The sequence below is a fragment of the Alexandromys fortis genome, unplaced genomic scaffold, assembly GCF_014885135.2.
Source record: "Alexandromys fortis isolate MF-2015 unplaced genomic scaffold, M_Fortis_MF-2015_v1.1 scaffold_107, whole genome shotgun sequence".
Classification (NCBI taxonomy): Eukaryota; Metazoa; Chordata; class Mammalia; order Rodentia; family Cricetidae; genus Alexandromys; species Alexandromys fortis.
Window position 1 is genome coordinate 3,314,508 of NW_026067987.1, and position 22,089 is coordinate 3,336,596.

The 22,089-nt window shown below is 41.0% G+C and overlaps 1 protein-coding gene across 1 annotated transcript in view; it reads right to left on the bottom strand.

Moving 5' to 3' along the window:
• The window catches only part of Pde7b (phosphodiesterase 7B), a 315,941-nt gene that overhangs the window by 147,657 nt on the left and 146,195 nt on the right, over positions 1-22,089 (bottom strand). The window lies entirely within an intron of this gene.

Sequence of the window (22,089 nt, forward strand, 5' to 3'; positions counted from 1 at the left end):
GTGTCTCCACACTGCAAAGGCCTTTGTTTTGCCTGGCACTTATTTTGCTGATGTACAAGCTGTTGCTCCTGCTCGTTCTGCATTCCTCTGGCTGGTGGATCACACAATCACTTGGTGTTTCTTTAGGGGGGCATGGAGGAGATTTGGGGGCGAGGAGAAAGACCGTTGCCGAGTGCTTTATTGTCATCGCTCTGCCCTCACTTCGTTCTGCTTTGGAAGTTGAAAGCAGTAACGCTTACTGTAATTTTGTCATTATTCTTCTTCCAAAACTATGGCTAATAGGTCTGGTTTTTCAAAATGAATTAAGTGACCCCCCCCCTTTTCTTCTAGATGAAAAAGTATACAATACAAATGCTTTCTTTTCTAGTAGATGAAAAAAGGCCTAAAACCCTCAGTGAGAGTGTGATTGTGTGTAATACACATTTGAGACAATGTTTTTCTTAGAATTTCATTATTAAAATATTGCAGTTTTTCTATAACTACAGATCCATGCAATGTAATGAGCAAAAATCGGTGATCCACTTTATCTGCAAGATTTCTGTCTTTAATCCTCTCTGTTGAGATAAAAGGGTCCATACATCAACTGGACTCATCTCCCTAGTTTGACAACTCTTTCGATTCTTACCTTACACCTCCATTGGACTGGGGGCATTGAGGATCTCTGGAATCAGAGGGCTCTGTTAACATCTAGGCTGTTGCATTCCATACCATACGTCCTAAATAATGTTCTCTCTCTCTCTCTTTCTCTCTCATTCATTTTACATACCAACCTCAGTTCCTCCTCCCTCTCCTCCTCCCACTCCCCACACCTCCCCTTGGATAATGTTTTAAAGTCACTCCTCAGTCACAAACTTCCCTGTCTTAGCAACACAAGGGTTTCCCAAGTGTTTGACTATTTTTATTTTTGTTCGCTTATTTTGCAAGAGTACTTAGCATCAGGATATCCTGACCCTTGAAACAAAGGGGTTAAGAACAAAGAAAACAAATATATGATACGATATATCACAGATGCTAATGTATTAAAAACACAGCTCTTCCTTGTATGTTTCTTGAACACGACTATTTATAAAAGCCAAGAGTATACATTTCTCTTAGACTACTCCACACATCTCTTTGTAAAAATATTCCAGAGAAGTTACAAAATGTTGGATCATTGGATAAGAGTGTTTCCTATAAGAGAAGGAGTTAGGACCAAACAAGTATCGTTTTCAATTTTCATCCCAAAAGGGGAACCTACTTCATTTGAATATCTATGTGTCTAAAATGTTTTCACAATTTAACCCCCCCCCCCCATATGGGATTATCTTCATCCCAGAGCAGAAGTGCAAGAATTACCACAGAAAGGTCGTTCTCAGGGTGTTTCTGGCTCACACGGAGACAGGAAGTACAGGAAATCTTGCGCGAGAGCTTGGCTCGGGAGATTTTTGGCTCGGCAGCAGCTCAGGAGAGCAGGATGAGCCTCCTGCGCACTCAGGGACCAAAAGCTTGCAGCCTCACCGCTCCTCAGAAAGGTGCTTTGGTCACGTCTTGTAACTAATCTCAGGCTGAGAGGTCTCTGGTCTTTCAAATAGTTACCTTAGAGGATCACGCCTGTGAAGCTGTGATTTCCTTCCTCAGTGACTGTCATTGACCCTGGGATACAATGGAATCCAGAAGTCTGGGTCACTGGGCTTGGGAAAACAGCTGGGGTGTCCTGTACTCGCAAGACTTGTGAAGCAAAGCCTCGTCTATGGGAGAATTCTCACAAATGTTGCTATCGGGGATTAAAGTGCTGCAGAGAGGAAGTTTCAATATAGAAACTTGTTGGGAGCCTGTCTACCATGCCAGTAAATGAAAAACGCTTTTCTTTTTGTGAGATGTGGACTCGCAAAGTCAGACCGGACTGGAGCGACTGGCTATGGGGATAAGGTACTTGGCTGGGTCAGCATCAGGATGCATGGGTCTTCACCGCTCTTGGAAAAACTGGCTGCAGCGGGGTGCATCTATAATCTTAGTGCCATGGCAGAGGCAGGCCGATCTCTGAGGCTGCTAGCAGTCAGTCTAGCCAATAAGGGGAGAGAAGCCTGTCTCTAAACAACAATACCACCACCAACAAAAAGGCAGAAAAGGGATAGAGGAAGAAACCTGATGTGGATCTCTGACTGCCATATGCACAGGCACCTACATACCTAAACACACACACACACACACACACACACACACACAGGAAGGAAGGAACAAAGAAAAGAGCTTGTTCCAAAGAGAAGAGAACTGAATTTGACTTTAAAAACTTTGTTGTATGTGTGCAGCTTATATAAAGGAAGGAAATTGATAACCCCAAGAGCAGATACGGTGACATGTACAAAATATATAATTGCTTTAATCCTGGAATTAAATTGAACTGTTAGAATTTTTTATGCTCTGAAAGTTGTGAGAATATTATGTAGATGGTGGATGCTCTCTTATAAATTAGTATAGTATGTCTATTATATGTCATTTTAAATGGAAACTAACCATTTAAACATTTCAATCCACTGTAGAATACATTTTTGTCTTGCAGAAACATATTTGTTGCCTTTCTTTTTCTATTGGGTCTATTAGCAGATTCTTCCAAAACTTTGTTTTAACGACAACCCCACGGAGATGAATTTGAAATTAATTTATGTCCTTACTGTCCTTCATCATTCATTAATTATCCTTCTGTGTTTGAGGGGTCTGTTTTATTCCATATTTTGTTCTTCGTCAATCCAGCACAAATATGAATCTGTAAACTTCTCCTGATCTCCAGCCCAGACTTTTTGGCCACTCTGGTTTCACAACTGCGATTCAGATGCAATCCAGAATGAGCAAGGCAGGAGACACAGGTTTTTTAACTTTGTTTAATATAGCCCAAGTAGAAGAAGCTCAAACAGTTTACAGTGCCCTTCGAGAGAAAGAAAAATGCAACAGCTTTGGCCTTAGCTAATCTCAAGGAACAATGCCAGCAGGTAAGGGAAGGAGCTGGTCTACAGAGCAACCATACAGGGCAGCACAGATTTCCATCGTCACATGGACAGGGAGGAAAGTGGGCGCGGCGAGACAAGGAGAGATGAGGGAGAAGAAGGAGATGGGGTCGGGCCAACAGATTCGGAGTTGGTCATAACAGGTGCCTAAGTTCTACATTGTCAGTTGTTCACTATTTGGTCATGCAGCGACAAGGGGAACCTGTGCTGCCCCTGGGTCTTAGGCACTGAGAGCTGCTGGGCTCTGCGGCTGAGATGCTGGTAAAAGCGGGTACCAGAGTTCTAACAGAAGTCAGGCCTCTCTCTCTGCGTTTAGGAAACGGAGCCAATGCTGAGTTTGCCGTCTGTCTGACACATTTCCAACAGCAGAAGAGCCTACACCAGAGTCGGGGCAGAGGTCAAAGCAGCAGAAGACATACGTTTTTTCCCTGCCTCTTCCTTGCTGCTGCAGGGGCCCCGCATTCCTCCCAGGAACCCTTCTCAGTCCTGAGACCCAGGCTTCCTATTGCTGTCGCCTTTTCATGATTTTTGGTTGTGAAATACTATAAATGGTAGGAGAAGATACTTGTCATAATTTTATATTTGAGTTTCTACTGGAAAAAGAAACAAAAGCAAACAACAAAACCTCCAAACCAAACCAAGGAGAACAAGAATGAACTCTGTAAAGTTCCTATAAACCCTAGGACCCCTTATCTCAGGTTTACAAAGCTGGGTTTCAGACTGTACTTACCATTGAGTTTGACCTCAGATTTAATGGTTTATGGTGTGAGAGCAGTAAACACCTTATCCATCACACAGTGATCTTTTAAGAATTTAAACAGTTTAAAAATGAGCCATTTGAAAATTGGAAGTGTGCTGTAAAATTTAATATTATTATTTTAAAAGTTTAAGACAGACTTGGCCGAGAGTGGTGATTCACTCTGTAATCTCAGCACTTGGGGAGCTGAGGCAGGGGGAATCACAAGTTTGAGGTTAGCGAGACCCTGTCTCAAAACAATAAAAATAAAAACAAAGAAATCGTGCTGACAATTTCCCTAAAGTCAGATTTTGATTATGTTTTTGACTATATTATCTATTAGAAAGCTGAAAAGCCCAGCTCATCTCTCCTTAAAGTAGGACCCTTTGGAAGTTCATACTTCTCATGAGAATGCAGAAGTCTAAAGAAACAAAGACCCGAGCTGTGAATATTACTGGGGTGGTCCATAGGGGAAACAGTAAGGGATTGAAAAGGTAGAAGTCTGCATAAAGTATGAAAAATGATTGACGTGTTCGTAAGCTCAGATAGAAAAAGACAGTGTGTGTTGAGAGAATTACTGGAGAGATGGGGTGGGTAAGTGCACTGCTACACAAGCACAAAAACCTGAACTTGGGTCCCCATCACCCACATGAAAAGTCACGGGTGGCCATGTCTAGTCAGATAGTCTCAGTGCTGCGGTAGATGGGAAGAGGATGACTACAGGCAGCTTGGCTGCATATTCAGAAAGGACCTCCTTTTCAGAGTAGTAAAGTGACGAGTGATGAAGCCAGACACCGGAAGTCCTCGTCTAGCCTCCACACATTTGTGAGTGCACACACATGCACACGCAGGGTTGCACAGTCATACACATCCACACACACACACACACACACACACACACACACACACACACAAAGCCTCTGCATGTTGATGGATTTCTTGGTTATTTTCACACACACATTAACATTTGAGAAGCATTGCTCCCGAATGCCACCCAGGAACCCCTTTTGGCACAGACATCACATGGTAAGCAGAACTGAGAGACAATAGGCAAAAGTGAGAGGAGCAGAGCAAAGAATCCTGGGAAGCAGCAGGTCTGCCCTTCACAAACATGTCCTCCTGGGGTGACTTTGAACTCTACACACACAAACGAATGTCAAGAGCAGAGATGGACCTTGTTAGAAGTCTTTATTCCATATCTTTTCTTTTTCATTTCTTGTATTGTTTGTAGCACCAATTTTTCCATGTCTTATTAATGTGTGCTTTTTTTTTATCATTTTAAAAACAAAATCCCTTACTTGCCATTTTCTTTTATAATATTCCCTTAACTCTTCTTGGGATCTTTTAAACTCAACCTAATTCTTGAGAGTGTTCAGGAGTCATGCATCTCACTTTTTTTTTAAAAGAAGGTAGAAACATATTTTAAACTTTTAAAGCATAATATTTGGCTTTGAGCACTATATTTCCATTAAAAACAAATATTAAATGAAAAGCCATTAAGAGTAACTGAGAGGCCAGAAATGTTTGAGGAATAAAGACCCAGACAAAAGTAACGTGAGATTCTCATGAGTTTTCTGGGGAAATGGGCTAGTGAGCAGGCTGAAGACACATCCTCATGGTGAGTCTGTGACTCCAGGCTGTGCAACTCATGAACACTGAACACACCCAGTCACTGTAGACGAAATGCAATTCCCCGTGGAGAGGACCCACACCGTAGATGCACAAAATGACCCACAATGATCATACAAGCTTAACCGTAGACATGGTTCATGGATGTTATACCACCAAAATTTGTGTACAAAGAATATTGAATCTTTTTAATGTACAGGTTCTTGTTTGGAAGGTTCACATAAAGACATGAAACTTTGCAACACTAAACATTTTCTTAAATATGACAAGGGCATCGGCCTGTTACTGTACTCTGAGTAAAAGGCTAGGGGACTACCCTGTGACAGCATTTTCTGTCTGTCTTATATTAGTTACTTACAAAAGACAATTCAGCAAAATTCCCATTTTACAAGTACATGCCACCAGGACTTTTCAAGCCATGCTGACTTGACTCTTGAGGGAAACAAGAGACTGGAAATGGCTACATAAGAAACAGGGCTAACCATCATCCACCATGATTAAGTCGGCTTCATCCCAAAGAAGCAGGGATGGTTCAACATATGAAAATCTGTCAATGTAATCCACCATATAAACAAACTGAAAAATAAAAACCACATGATCATCTGATTAGATGCCGAAAAAGCTTTCAACAAAATACATCATCCCTTCATGATAAAGGTCTTGGAGAGAGCAGGGATACAAAGAACATACCTAAACATAAAAAAGGAAATATACAGCAAGCCAACAGCCAACATCAAACTAAATGGAAAAAAAACTCCCAGCAATCCCACTGATATCAGGAACAAGACAAGGTTGTCCACTCTCTCCATATCTATTCAATATAGTTCTTGAGGACCTAGCTAGAGCAATAAGACACCAAAAGTAGATCAAGGGGATAAAAATCAAAAAAAGAAGAAGTCAAACTCTCACTATTTGCTGATGATAAGATAGTTTACATAACTGACCCCAAAAATTCTACCAAGGAACTTCTACAACTCATAAACACTTTCAGTAATGTAGCAGGATACAAGATTGACTTAAAAAATCAATAGTCCTCTTGTACACAGATGATAAAAGGGCTGGGACAGAAATCAGAGAAACATCACCCTTCACAATACCTACAAATAGCATAAAATATCTTGGAACAACTCTAACCAAACAAGTGGAAGGTTTGTATGAGAAGAACTTTAAATCTTTGAAGAAAGAAATTGAAGAAGACACCAGAAGGTGGAAAGATCTCCCATGCTCTTGGGTAGGTAGAATTAACATACTAAAAATGGTAATCTTACCAAGAACAATATACAGATTCAATGCAATGCCCATTAAAATCTCAGCAAAATTCTTCACAGACCTTGAAAGAACAATACTCAACTTCAAATGGAAATGCAAAAAAAATAAATAAATAAAACAAGATAGCCAAAACAATCCTGTACGATAAAAGAACTTCTGGAGGCATCACAATTCCTGACTTCAAACTCCACTACAGAGCTACAGTACTGAAAACAGCCTGGCACTGGCATAAGAACAGACAGGAGGATGAATGGAACAGAATAGAAGACCTGGATATCAAACCACACATCTTTGAACACCTGATCTTTGATAAAGAAGCAAAAGATATCAAATGGAAAAAAGAAAGCATATTTAATAAGTGGTGCTGGCATAACTGGATACCAACATGTAGAAGAAAGAAAATAGACCCATATCTATCACCATGCACAAAACTCAAGTCCAAATGGATCAAAGACCTCAACATAAAGCCAGCCACGCTGAACCTTATAGAAGAGAAAGTGGGAAGTACACATGAACACATTGGCACAGGGAACCACTTCCTAAATATAACCCCAGTAGCATAGACACTGAAAGAAACAATTAATAAATGAGACCTCTTGAAACTGAAAAGCTTCTGTTAAGCAAAGAACATGGTCAATAAGACAAAATGACAGCCTACAGAATGGGAAAAGATCTTCATGAACCCCACATCAGACAAAGGTCTGATCTCCAAAATACACAAAAAACTCAAGAAATTGGTTATGAAAAGAACAAATAATCCAATAAAAAAATGGAATACATACCTAAATAGAGAACTCTCAACAGAGGAATCTAAAATGGCTGAAAGACACTCAAGGAAATGTTCAACATCCTTAGTCATCAGAGAAATGCAAATCAAAAAACTCTGAGATTCCATCTTATATCTGTCATAATGACCAATATCAAAAACACTGACGACAACTTATGCTGGAGAGGCTGTGGGGTAAAGGAAACACTTCTGCATTGCTAGTGGAAACGCAAGCTCGTTTAGATGTCAGTGTGGTGATTTCTCAGAAAATTAGGAAACAACCTTCCTCAAGATCCAGTAATACCACTTTTGGGTATATATCCAAAGGATGCTCAATTGTGCCACAAGGACATGTGCTCAACTATGTTCATAGCAGCATTGTTTGTCATACCCAGAATTTGGAAACAACCTAAATGCCTCTCAACCAAAGAATGGATAAGGAAAATGTGATACATTTACACAATGGAGTACTACACAGCAGAAAAAATAACATCTTGAATTTTGCAGAAAAATGGATGGAGGTAGAAAACGTCATTTTGAGTGAGGTAACCCAGACACAGAAAAACAATTATTATATGTAGTCACCCATAAGTGGTTTTTAAACATAAAGCAAAGGAAACCAGCCTACAAACCACAATCCCAGAGAACTTAGACAACAATGAGGACCCTAAGAGAGACATACATGGATCTAATCTACATGGGAAATAGAAAAAGACAAGATCGCCTTAGTAAATTGGGAGCATGGTGACCTTGAGGGAGGGTTGAAGTGGGGAGGGGCGAGGCAGGGAGAAAAGCAGAGAAAAATGTAGAGCTCAATAAAAAAAAAAGAAAATAAATTAGAAAAAAAAAGAATTAGGGCTATATCCAAAGTCTTTTATGGCATCAAGCCACTGTTTGGCTTTTCAGTTTTGTTTCGCTCATTTTGTTGTTGTTATGGAATGACTTTAAAGACAAGGCTGGCTATTAAATATAAACCACTGCAATGGACATGCATGACAGTCTTCAACTTTATATCCAAATGCTTTTATTAAAGTCTGTTATCATCAAATGTGCAGCAAAACTTAGGTCAGTTTTTCAATTCTTCTTTCATTTCAGCATGTCATGATTTGTTGCACCTTGTCACAATTTTCAGAATGGCTGGAGACCACTTTGAGAAAGTTTAGAGGCCCCATCTTATACTGGGAATGATTAGCATACAGGCAGGACTCTGAGCCTGTGAGTTCCATTACTGGGCTTGCTCTCACCAAAAACTGATTCTTTCATTTGATTTATTAAAGACTTACACAAAATGGTCTCTGCACAAAGCCCCGTAATCTTTCCCACTGTAATATCCCAAGCATGAATGAATGGTGACCATATGATTCCACAAAGAAGTAAAGATGGAAAAAGAGAGAAAGAAAACAGGCATTCAAGGCATTAAAGCCAGTGGCCAACGGTGCTGCTGACTCAGAGAAATGTACCGCACTGCTGTTTCTCATTTTGCCTTGAGAAAACACAACACAAAGCACAAAAGATAAGTAAAATAAACTCAACTACAGGCTATACCTTTTAACAGGTATGGCCTGGAATCCCTGCAGCCCCAGATGTAGTATTTATGAGAACACAGTGCCAGAAGCCAGAGGCATGTGAAACCAGCTGGAAGACAAGCCTGATCAGCAGCAGGAGGCTAGAATACCAGCACATTTATATGATTAAAAATTTGTATAGTTAACGAAACAAGAACGCTTAGAATAAATGAAATCAGCTGTCAGAAATTGCAAACACAGCTTGCTGTATTATTTTCCATTGTCTTTCTTGCATGTGGGTTTTTCTTTTTTACCCCTAAGCCTGGGGGCTTTGCTCTGGTAGCAGACACCTATATTTCCTGTCACCCAAACCTTGTTTGTAGTGACTACAAACAAGGAAGGGAAAGCCGAGAGATATTATATTACCTGCAAATGCACATCATGCCTATTATTTTAGATGATTCTGGAGGTCGCTGTCAGTTGAAAACTCAAGGCGAAAAATAAAACAGACAGCCCAACACAGTTCAGTTTGTAGGGTAAGGAGAAGGGATTCTCACCACATCTTTTGTTTGCTTAGTAGGGGTTTCACCACACAATTAGCAGCACCATAATTAAAGGAGAAAGCCTAGCACTCCATGACAAAAGACTGTCTAAGTCACTCTGGCTAATTCTCCACCCATATCTCCCCTTCCAAACTCTAGTGATATTTTGCTCCTTGCTGTAAAATGGTCAAAATCTTCTGGCCTCTGACATATGGTTAGGTTACAACTTAAGCTAACTGGTCTACCTTCTTATTTGGGTTTCTAGATCCAAGTGTTCTTTGTCTTCTGTCATCCTCCTCCTGCATCATTTCTATGGTCTGCTAAGCTTCATTGTCCTAATTTTCTGATCTTTGAACTTGACATTAATATTGCCTTTGATGTGCATATGTCCATAGACCTGTTGTTTTATGTTTGCATGTCTCAGTTAGAGTACCAGGACTCAACTTCAGAACCATAAGCCCATTTCATTTGCTTTCATTTACTCCTTTATTTCAAGTCATGATGTTGCTCTGTTGTCCAAACTGGCCTCTGTACTCCTGCCTCAGACTGCCAGGGAGCAGGTGGGTGCCATAATAGTATGCATAGACTTTCTACCAATGCCTTTGCATTGCTCTTGTCTGCCCCGCCTTCCTCACTTTCAATCTCTCAGTTGGCAATTGACTGAGCTACTACGAAACTGTATTCTTTGACTCCTTCAGTTGCTATTGAAAACTTCAGTCGAGTCTCGTTTGTCTTTACAAGTTGATGTATTATAGATAGGATGCACCTTATAATCATGCCATTTTCAAATTGTCACATATAAACAGGGATGACAACTATTCATGTTAATTTGACACAAAGAGAATCATAACTTACAAAACTATCCAAATCCCTTTGTGGGACATTTCATGATTTCAGAAATAGTCTCCTACTCCTTTAGTCTTATAGACTCACTCAAACTTACATTCAAATACACAAGATTTCTATGGAAACTGTATTGTTGTCTAAACATGCCAGAGGCATTCTGATAACGGGCATGAAAGATTAGGACTCCCAGGATGCCTCTAACCTAACTCCCAGACCTGTGGATATGCTAGGTTATACAGTGAAGGGAGGTCCAGGGAGAAGCTGGCATTAGAACAGAGCTGGTATCCTGCACTCTGGACAGATCTTGAGTGGTAATGAGGATCTTTCCATGTAAAAGACACGGATGGAGAGAGACATAGAGATGTGTTATGAAAAAGACTCCCTCGGGCATGGCAGGCTTGTGGGTGGAAAGTGCTTACAGTCCAGGATGTAAAAGATGCCTCTAAAAGATGGAAAAGACCAGAAAAATCGATTCACTCCTTAGAGTCCCAAAAATGGCACTTGGATTTATTTAATATGTTGGATTTAGATCTCAGATCACAGAACACTGAGAAAAATAAATCAGAGGTATTTTAAGCAGCTAAGTTGTGATTTGTTACAATGGCAATAAGAGATTAATATATTATTCGTCATACTTTGTCTACTGTTAGGAAAGCCTTGGCCATGTGTCTAATCCAGAAACCACTTGTATTTTCTTTATGAACTCTCAAAATTGACTCCTGTCTATTTAAACCAAAAGGGACGTCTGATCCATGTCATTTATCTGTAAGCATAGCTTCATTTGCTGTTGATGTTCTGTCCTGGATTTCAAAGCAGTCCAAGGGAGCTATTGGCTTATCCCAGGCAGCTGGAGATCCTTGTAATGTCTTGTTCATTCATTCACTTAGTCATTCATTCAACATGTGTTATTATTGCATCTTATGCAGGCTGCAAGGTTCAATATACAAAGGTACTGTTCCTGATTTTCTTTTTAAGGAAATTGTCTCATGTTGTCTGTGTTATGGGGTATTTGTACACTACATGAAGATACATTGCTGTGATTGGTTTACTAAAGAGCTGAAAGGCCAATAGCTAGACAGGAGGTATAGGTGGGACTTTCAGACACAGACAGACATCTGGGAGGAAGAGAAGCAGAGAAGCCAGCCAGACTTGGAAAGAGTAGGACACACAGAATAGAATAGAGGTAAAAGCCACATGGTAGAATTTAGATGAATAAAAATGTGGGTTAATTTAAGTTATAAGAGCTAGTTAGGAACAAGCCTAAACTGTAAGCCAAGGTTTCATAATTAATGAGAAGTCTCTGTGCAATTATTTGTGGTCTACTGGCCCAAATAGAAATCTGACTATAGTCTAGGGTGGCCTTAGGTAGTCAAGAGTGACCTTGAGTTGATGGTTTTCCTGTCAAAGTGTGAGGACTAAAGGTGTATGTAATCTTGCTTGGGCTTGTGTTACGGAGATTGAACTCAGGGCAAGCATTTTACCAATGAAGGTACATCTCTATCCTAGTTCTTTGTTTTATTTTCTTAAATAAATTTAGCAGAAACAAGGAACTATTGTGCCACCAGACAAATGTGTCATAATTCATTTTATTGATAATAATGATTATGATCAACGTTTTTCATTACAATTCTCTCCCTAGCTTGACAACTAAAAAAAAATCTTTAAAATCTGCATTAACATTAAAATGTGATTATATGCATAAGAATGTAGAAATGGTCAATTCTCTCCCTCTCTCTCTCTCTCTCTCTCTCTCTCTCTCTCTCTCTCTCTCTCTCTCTCTCTCTCTCTCTCTCTCTCTCTCTCTCTCTCTCTCTCTGTACGTGGGAGGCAGAGGCAGGCAGATCTCTGTGCGTTCGAGGACAGCCTGGTCTACAAGAGCTAGTTCCAGGACAGGAATCAAAAGCTACTTTTTCAAAAAAAAAAAAAAAAAAAAAAAAAAAAAAAAAGGAAAAAAAAGCTGAACTCCAGTGGTTTTATTATTTTTTTTATTTTTTTATTTTTTATTTTTTTTTTGGATTTTCGAGACAGGGTTTCTCTGTAGCTTTTGGTTCCTGTCCTGGAACTAGCTCTTGTAGACCAGGCTGGCCTCAAACTCACAGAGATCCGCCTGCCTCTGCCTCCCAAGTGCTGGGATTAAAGGTGTGTGCCACCACCGCCCGGCTCCAGTGGTTTTAAAATGCTGAGAAAACTTTTCTTTTCTTTGCCACATGTGTGCACACTGTGCTCCTAGCAAACTAGTAGCTCAGGATGAGTTCTTAGGATTCAAACAGAGCCGAGAGAGGAGACAGAAAGTACCACAGTTTCAAGGGAATTTAGAAATACAGAATTATTTCCATAAGAAAATAGGCAGTCTTGGGTTGCTACACTGAAATACCACAGACTGGATGACTTAAAGAACAGAAATTGATTTTTCACATTCTTGCAGTTTCAAAGTCCAACATCAGTTTCCAGAAGGGGCTGACTCCAGTGAGGGCACTCACTGCTTGTGGATGGTGCCTGTCTTATGTGTCCTTACATGACAAAGAGAGGTGACAAGGGCAGGGACTCCTTGATGAAACTGTCTCATTACTGAAGGGAGACCAGATATTCATCTAATTTTAAAAAATGTTTGAGTCGACCATGCACAATAACATGTCTTTTTCTGATCAGGTCAAGGAGGAAGATTTTCTTCAACAATTTCTTTCTATTATTGTCTTTTTTTTGGAGACAATCTTATTCATTTCTCTATTTCATAATCCCCTTGCCCTAACCTTCCAAGCTCCACTTGAGCACTTGTTTTTATTTCTTGGAACAAGGTCTCCTTTGGGCCAGCCTTGCTTGGGACTTGCCATTTAGCCAAGGATGGTGGCCTTGCGTCTGACCTTCTCACCTCCACCTCCCAGGTACTTAGATTTACAAGTGTGCACTGCCTTATTTAGCTTACTCCAGCACTTTTATTTATAATTACATTTATTTGTATGTGTACGTGTGTGCATGTGTGTGTGTGTGCATGCGTGTGCATATTTGCACATGCATGTACATGGAAACAGACATCATAGAATAACTTGCTGAATTTGGTTCTCTCCTTCATCCTCATAAAACTTGGGCATCAAACTGAGGTCCTTGGGCTCAGTGGCAAGCACCTTTAATCACTGAGTTGTCTCTAGCCCTTTCTTGTTGCAGGTGATGGCAAAGGCTTCTTCCTTATGGTAACTCACCTGATTGCTGTTCCTGTCGCTTACTGCCAGGGCTGTGTCCTGGAACTATTGTACCTGTTGATAGGAGATCTTTAGGATATTTAAAAAAAAATAAAAATATTGCAGCACAGCCCTGCTCTTTCTGACCTCCCTTCTTTGGTCTGAACAACCAGAGATTGATGATATGGAATTGGTGTACTGAGTTTACAGAGCTACTGGAGAGATGCTCAACAGGTAGTTTCTCTGTGGAGCCAGAGAATAAGGCTGCAAACGGTTTCACAGTGCTGGTGGTGTCTGCTTGCCAAACAGTTTGACCAGAAACGGAAAGAAAAGAGCCTTAAGTGTTTCCAAGTGTTAAGGAAATGCCTTGGGTCATTCTTTGCACGGACCACAGTCCGTGTGGGCCATTCAGATCTGGCTTCCAGCTGATGTTGGATGTGTAGGAGCCTATGAACAGAGGCATCCGGGGAACAATGCCTGCTCCGTGGTTCTTACCGTCTTTGCTTTTTCTTTCACAAGGTACTGTTAGTCATCTACACATGTGAACTTGTCAAATATAAACCTATAAATTCCTGATCACTTTGGTCTGGCACCTTCTTCTCAAGGTGTTACGGAATATTCAAAGGGCTTGCTGTCAAGTACCTTTCATTTATCTGCTCTTAGATTTGAGGACAACAAGTATTTGCATCCCTGAGATCTGCCACCGAGCACCCTCAAAGCGGTCTACATTACAACGTATGCTGAATTAGTGCTATTGTGTTCGTGGTAAAAGTATGGAGAGAGTTCTGTGTAGGACAGCTGCAGCATTTTTGAGAAACCTCAGAAGGGATACTTGGTGTTGCAAAATCAAGTACTCCTTTTGACCTCAACCATAGTTTGGTTTTCTTGAAATTATTGAAGGGTTAGAACTTTCCCCCCATTAGCTTGGTTGGTAAAGTCACGTTTTGCCCCAAGAGTTCAAATGTGCAAAAATAAGCCCTTGCTTACAGAATCAACTCGGGGCTTCTCTGGATTTAGCCTGTTGCTGTTTCTTTCTCATTTCTCACCTGTTGGTTAAATGCCCCACTTCTGTCTGCTTTTTTTTTTTTCAAGTTGCCATTTCTTTTTTTTTTTTTTTCCCTCTGTAAATCCTTTGAAGACCATTTTCAGCAACAAAACCGAGCACAGTGCAGTAGGACGGGGGCAGCGGACAACCTCAGTTCTTAGCTAATGAAGAGTATTAAATGAAGGTGCACATGGGAAGAATACAGATTAAAGTCAAGCCCAGAGCAGGCCTTCAAAAAGTTTTTCAGTTGCTATCACCTTTTCTAGACTGCTACTCACTTCTCTATAGGGCTAGCATTAACCCTTCCAGCCCTGGGCACCCGCAGGTGCGAGGAGGGAACTGTGTGAACGGAGAAAGCCGGGGAAGGCAAGCACAAAGGAAAATGAAAGGCATGGATTTGATCCATGGCATAGGAGTTGGAACAAAAAGATAAAAATAAAAAAAAAAACAAAAAAAACAAAAATAAAAAAAAGACAAAGATAAAAGATGAAAGAAATGCGGGGCTGGGGAGGTAGTTCATTTGATACAGTCTTTGGCTAGCATTCCTGAGGTCCTGGGTTTGATCCCCAGTACCACATAAAACACAATGATGGGGGACACCAATACTCTTAGCACTTGGGGTGTAGAGGCAGGAGGGTCTCTTGGCCACATAGTGAGATGACTTCTTGTGTGTGTGTGTGTGTATGTGTGTTTGTGCTAGTGGATATGTGTGTATGGGCATGTGGAAGTCAGAAGACAACCCTAGACATCCTTCTTCAGGCACTTTCCACCTTTGGTCACTGGCCTGGAATTCTCTGTCTAAGTAGGCTAGGTCCCAGGGATCAGTCTGCCTGTGCCATCTCAGTTCCGAGATTACAAGTGAGTACCACCATAGCCACCTATTCTTCTGTCTTTCCTTTCTCCCTTTCTTTCCTTCTTTCCTTCCTCCCTCCTTTCTTTCTTTCTTTCTTTCTTTCTTTCTTTCTTTCTTTCTTTCTTTCTTTCATTTTTAAAAGAAATTGGCTTCTGGGTGCGGAGTTCAGGCTTGGTGCTTTCAGGAAAAAATTGTTTGCTGACTGAATGATCTTCCCAGTTCCACCAGCTCAACTGGCCATGATCTTAAAGATTCTCTATGACCTTGGCAACTCCAGTCCCCTTCTTTCATGACTGGTCATCTCTCTCCCTCAAGTCTAACTTACAATGCATCTTTCCCAGATCCAATTCTGTAAACCATGCACTAAACTATGATTTTATTTTTCTGTATTTTTTTTTTGCTGGATTCTAAACAGCCATGGACAGTGAAAGTTGAACAGTCTTCTCCCTAAATCCATTAGACCGCAATTATTCCAAAAGGAGAGTTGCTTAAAAATGCACTCTCTCCCAGATCTCCAGCAAAGTATGCAGTCACCAAACTGTCTAGGGCCTTTGTGATGAGGCATTGCCACCTATCAGCAAGCCCCCTTAGGGACATTGCAAAAAGCCCATTCCTGCCGGTAAACAAAGCACTCTGGGAATTTTTTTTGCAGGCCCAATAACATCATTTAGGGTATTAAAGTAACAATTTTATAAATGGGGTCACTGTAGCCTGAACAAAAAAATGAAACAAATTTATATCCTCCCTCTTCTTTCCTCCTATTTCTTCCTCCCTCTCCCCCTTCCTCCTCCTTTTCTTTTGCCTTTGGATAGTTCCTATGATGAGGGAACTTAGAAGTCTCTTGCAATAATTTTGGCTGACTTGGACATTGAAAAAGATTGTAGATTGAAAGAGAACAAGAGATAGGCTTTCCCCCCTCTTGTCAGAGAACAGGATGAGAAGGGAAGGGCTCTGTTAGAGACAGGAGGCAGCTAGAACTGAGGCATCACTCTGAACTGTCCACCTTCAATTGTTCTGTTGAAGGGTGGGAAAAACATTGCTAAGGTGTGGTTGACTGGGTGACAGGTTTGGCGGTCTATAGAAAAGGCTTAAGCATTTAAGCCTTAGTTCTTAGGCATTGACTTCTCCTCAGGACTCTCTCCAGCTCATAGGGACAAGATTCAAGTTTGGGATCATGAGACATCTCTGAGATTGTCGGAAATGACAGTGTCCTTCTTTTCAGATGGTGTCCAGTGGGTGACTATTAACCTGTTTGATTAATGATCAGTGGCTTCAATGGGCATCTGAAAAACGGCTCCTAGTTTGGGAGGCAGGCAGGGTCTCATTGTGACCTGATGGAAGCTTGGCATAGTACAGCACCGATAAACAGCTCATTAGAAATAAAACCAAAAGCAAGTAAAGGGTTTCAGAGTCTTTGGCAGAGGAACAACAAAAGAAAGTGGGAAAGACCCTACTGTACAAGCTACTTTTCTTTGAAAAGCCAAGTGAAGCAGAGACAAGGACTTGGTGATTAAAGAGGGTGGCAGGAGATGAAGTCCCAGGCCAGACAACACTGAACCCTGCAGATCTTAGAACGACTTCTGATGTCATTCCAAGTGTGACTGTGAGCATGCTCTATTCAATTTGAAGAGTGACGAGATCTAAGATAGCTTGCATAGGACCACCCTGGTAGATCTGGGGAGACGGGGTTGTACAGAAGCCAGAGGAGAAGCAGAAATTAACCAAGAGGCCAATAAAACTCAAAGCAGAAAGGATGGTGGTTCAGCTGTCAGGCAAGAGCGACTCGAGTGGTGGGAAAATAAACAATTTTGGAAAATATTTTGGAGGTAGACTACCTAGTTCATCCTAGTGGATGGGTCTGTGGAAGCAAAGAGATGTAGTTAAATCTACTTATGCATTTTGGCTGCATGTTTTACATTTGGGCTGACTCTCGGATATCTAAGGACATGTAAGTAGGCAGTCTGAGTAAGAACTACAAAACAAAGGCTAGTCCTTAGGTTCATTAAGGAATGATTATACAATACAGTGCTAAAAAAAAAAAACCAAAAACAAAACATTTTGCTAACTTCGTCCAATCACCCAGCCAAATGAACACTTAAAGAGAAGTATGTACTGAACATGCTAACGATCAAGAGATTAGAAATACAAAGGCTGTGTCAGTTTTTGTCAATGTGACACAGGGTCATCAGGAAAAAGAGTCTTCAGTTAAGAAAGAGCTTCTATCAGATTGGCCTGGTAGGCAATTCTTGGTGAATGATTGATATGGAAAGATCCAGCCCCACTGTGGCCAGCACCACCCTTAGGCAGATGGTCCTGAAAGGCATAGGAAAGCCAGCTGAACGTGAACCTGGAGAGTATGCAGGAAGACAACTTTTCTTGATGGTCTCTGCTTCAGCTCTTGCCTTACCTTTCCTGAATGACAGCCTGCAATGAGGGATTGTAAAACAAAAAAATCCTTTCCTTACCCTTGTTGCTTTGGCCATGATGTTTACACTGCAATAGAGAAGCAAATAAAGACAAATCTTTTCTACTCAGACAAATATTACTAACGGGAGAGGCAGATCGTAACACCATTGTGTGTGCAGTGATGTACAGGTTAAGAAACTATAGCAAATTGTACCAGGAATTGTTAGGGACAGCAGAGATGAGAGGTGACCTGAAAGATAGTCTCCTGCCCTCAGTGTGGTTCTTATTAGGGTCCACAGAAGGGAATGTGGTTGCTGTGGCATATTATATGGACAAAACCCTTGCAATACGTAACGACTCTGCTCTTGGGCAAGGCAACAACTATCATGGAACTTGTCCTTCTCCATGAAGAGAGAGGCTGGATTCTGCTCAGCAATCTTCTTCTGAGAGAGTTTGGCAAGAGATCAAAGCCCATGAGATTATTTTCCCCAATACATGTAAGGGCTACTTAGTATTATGGATCTTTCAACATGTTAAGTGGCTACTATGCATATAGAAACACTTACAAGCATAAATATAACATACCCCAAAGGTTAGTGGAAATAAACTTGATGTGGGATTCCCCTCTCTATGCTGTGAATATGTTTTATTACCATTGGTTAATGAATAAAGCTGTCTTTGCCAATGGCTTAGCAGAGCAGAACCAGGCAGGAAATCAGAACAGAGATAGAGATAGAGTGTAGGCAGAGTCAGAGAGATGCCATGTAGCTGCCTAAGAAGCAAGAAGTAACAAACCANGAGAGAGAGAGAGTAGGTGGATTCGGAGAGATGCTGTTAGTTGCTGAAGGAGAAAGAAGCCCAGAACATTTACCCGTAAGCCACAGTCATGTAGCAATACACAGATTAATAGAAATGGGTTAATTTAAGATGTAAGAGTTAGCCAGGAATACACTGAACTATTGGCCAAACAGTGTTGTAATTAATACAGTTTTTGTGTGATTATTCAAGTCTGGGAAGCTGAGAAACAAACAAGCAGTCTCTGTTTACATAAATCTTTAAAAACTCTTGATTCAAAATAAGATCTTTGACAAGATTATGTAGATCAATACTGGTTTTAAGCTTTTGTTTTTACTTCAGTTCTAGCAGCTCAGCTGGAGGCCAGAGCAAGGATTCCAAGAAGAAGGCTCTAGAGTAGTGGTTTCCAGCCTTCCTAATGCCACAGCCCTTTAATGCTGTTCCCTATCTTGTGGCGATGCCAACAATAAAATGATTTTGTTGCTATTTCACAACTGTAATTTTGCTTCTATTATGAATCATAATCTAAATATCCGACACAAAAGATATCTGATCTGTGACCCTTTGGGGGTCAGGACCCACAGGTTGAGAAGCCCTGCTCTAGCATCTCCTTCTTGGTTCCACTGACTAAGCATCAGTTCGAAGAGGGATCTGTGCACACTTCCTCAGAAAAGCTGTGGGGGTGAGGTGAGAGGTTATGGCACCTGGTTCCAGCAGAGCATCGGGGAAAGATGCATTGATGAGGGGAGGGCATTATATCGTTTCAGTGAAGTGATAGCGGCAGGCTATGCTAGTCAAGAGCTCAAATAAATCATGGTTCAAAATGAAGAAAAACACCCAATATGATCACTGACAAAGTAACGAAGTTCCACGGACAAGAGATTTCATAATACACAAAATACAGATGTTAAAGGTGTATTAGTGATGTGCGCTCTTTAGAAAGTCAAAATCAGCCCAAAGAGATTTCAGCCACGGGTGACTGTTTGTCTCATTTTTAGCTATACTAACTGGTCCACTTCTTTGCTACTTATTTTCATGACTTGAGAGATGACAAAGAAATTCATTTTCAGGGAATTAGTTTCTTACTCACATGAAACCATGCAAGTCTTCAGAGGCACTCTGTAATTTACTGAGGAAAATTGACTAAATGTCCTTGCTGCTATCCATCCTACTTAGTAGGGACATTTTTACACAGAAAATCATTTATTAACCTTAAAATCAGGTCAGTTTTAATAACAGAGCTTTGTGTTTCTGTAATGCTTACTTCTAGGATCATATTGTAAAGAATCCATTTTTAAATACGTGATAACTGAGTTACATGAAGATTACACTTTTTCTAAAGGGAGAGATTACCTGGGTGAATGGGAAACCCACGGATGAGAGTTTGCTGGCAGTGAGACATGATTGGATGCTCTCTAAATCAGTGAGTTCATGGTTAAAGCACACATTTAGGGATCAATAAAGCAGAACTACCAAAAACCAGCTCTAAACAGGGATTTACACACACACACACACACACACACACACACACACACACACACACACTTCTCAAACATCAGAACTTGGTTATACTCCTTTAAAGTGGTTGAAGATTTATATTTCTTTATTTCTTTCCTTTCTTCTTCCCTAATTTCTTTCATTTTTGCCTTAGAAGGGTCTCACACAGCCCAAGATTGTCTTGAACTCGTTATGTAGACACAGATAGCTATGAAATCCTGTGAGCTTGGAATCCCCATCCTCTTGTCTCTACCTTGCAAGCGCTGTGACCACAGACTTGTATCACCACGCCCTGTTTTGTTTGTTCCGTTTTGAAACAGGGTCATGATACGAAGCCCAGAATGGTCTTGAACTAACAGCCATCTTCCTTTCCCCATTCTCCAAGGGCTGGGATTACAGGTGCGTGCCACCACACCTGGCTTCTACTCTGATTTTGAATGTCATGATGGCCCAGACACTGGCCAAGTTTTAGTCTTCTTTGTCTTGATTGAGAGTTTGTGAAGAATGTTTGCCGTACTGAAGGGTTGTTCCCATTTCTAGGGAGGTTAACCACCTGATGCTATTTCCATGTCTACTCAAGAGCACTTAGGAGAAGGAAGCACAAAGTTGGACCTGAAAGGATGATCACTCCAGCCCTCAGATGAGCTTTGTGTGAGCTTTCCAGGGGCTGAACAGATCTCTGGGCATGGGGAGGTGTTTTCCTGATTCATGCTGGTGCTAGATATACCGAGACTCATCATTCTGGCCTGCCAACCATGCCGAGTAAGGATTTCTGGGGGATTCAAATTATTTGTCCCGAGACACACGAAAAGCTAGAACCATAGGTCAGAAGACACCTGCAACTTATTAAATCCTCGATTACGGTTTACTTCTAAAATTTGTTCAGGCTACTTTATCCACTGCTATCACGGTCTCTAACTTCCCTGGTCTCTGAATTAATGTCCCAAGGCATGTTGAAATAGAACACATTCAAGCCAATGACGCTCAAAGCAGAAGCATTAGTGTAGAAGAATGTATACATTCTTGTTCCCAGGAAATGCATTAATTTTCTTGTTGTTCATATTTAGGTTAAACTTTTAATGAGACAGTCAAACATTTCCAGCTCCTTCTTCAACCTTCTGAAGCATGTTTCCCTCGCTCATCAGAAGGCTCTGCCTGCCGGTCTGTATGCCTAAGAGCACTCTTGTCTTGTTTTCAGAATAACCTCGGTCAACAAACTCAAGTAGTTACAATAGGATAGAAAAAGGTCTAGCAAGGCAGAGAGTAAAGTTTACATGGTTACCCTTCAGAGGCAACATCAAAGAACTTAGTTTCATCATAACCCTTCTGCTGGTAGTAAGAACAGGGAAATGTCTTAAATGATTGTTTTCCTTCTCACTCAGAGTGTTCCTTATTGTTTCTGAACTCAAGAAAAGCCTATTTGGATGAAATTTCTTTTGTATAGAAAAATATTTCTAAAAATTATTTTGATGCCTATGATAATTATAAGTTATTATACTTCTTGGGCCATTTGGGTATTTTAGACAGTTTGCTCTTGTGTTAAATGGCTCTAGGACCTGTGGGTGTTCGGTCTTCTGAAAGCAGTTAGCAGATTTTCCGGTCACTTGTCGTGTTTTCAAGGGGATCAGCTGTAGCAACCCGTCACTTCCTTTGACCGTACGCCTTGAATGAGGCATGTAAGCAGATACCAAGAAGCGAGCCGGATCTTTGAAGTCCAGTGCTCGTAAATAAGTGGGGTCGGTTATCTCTCAGTCACCTCTAGCTTAGAAGCTGCTTTACTGTCTGGAAGGGAACTTCCTTTAGAAGGCAGAGAAACTACTTTGCCTCTTTTGGCCCTTCCCCCAGCATCATTGCAGCTTACTTCTGGATTTCTTGTTCGGTGCTAGATGAATAAACCTGCCAAAGGCATACTGGTTTCACACTTAGGTAGAGGCGAGACACGCTGCACTGGCAAACCCTGGCACCGTGCAGCAGAACTCAGGTACAATTCTCTCCCTGTTCTGCCGTGTGGCACCGGGCAATAACGTTACCTACCTCTCAAGT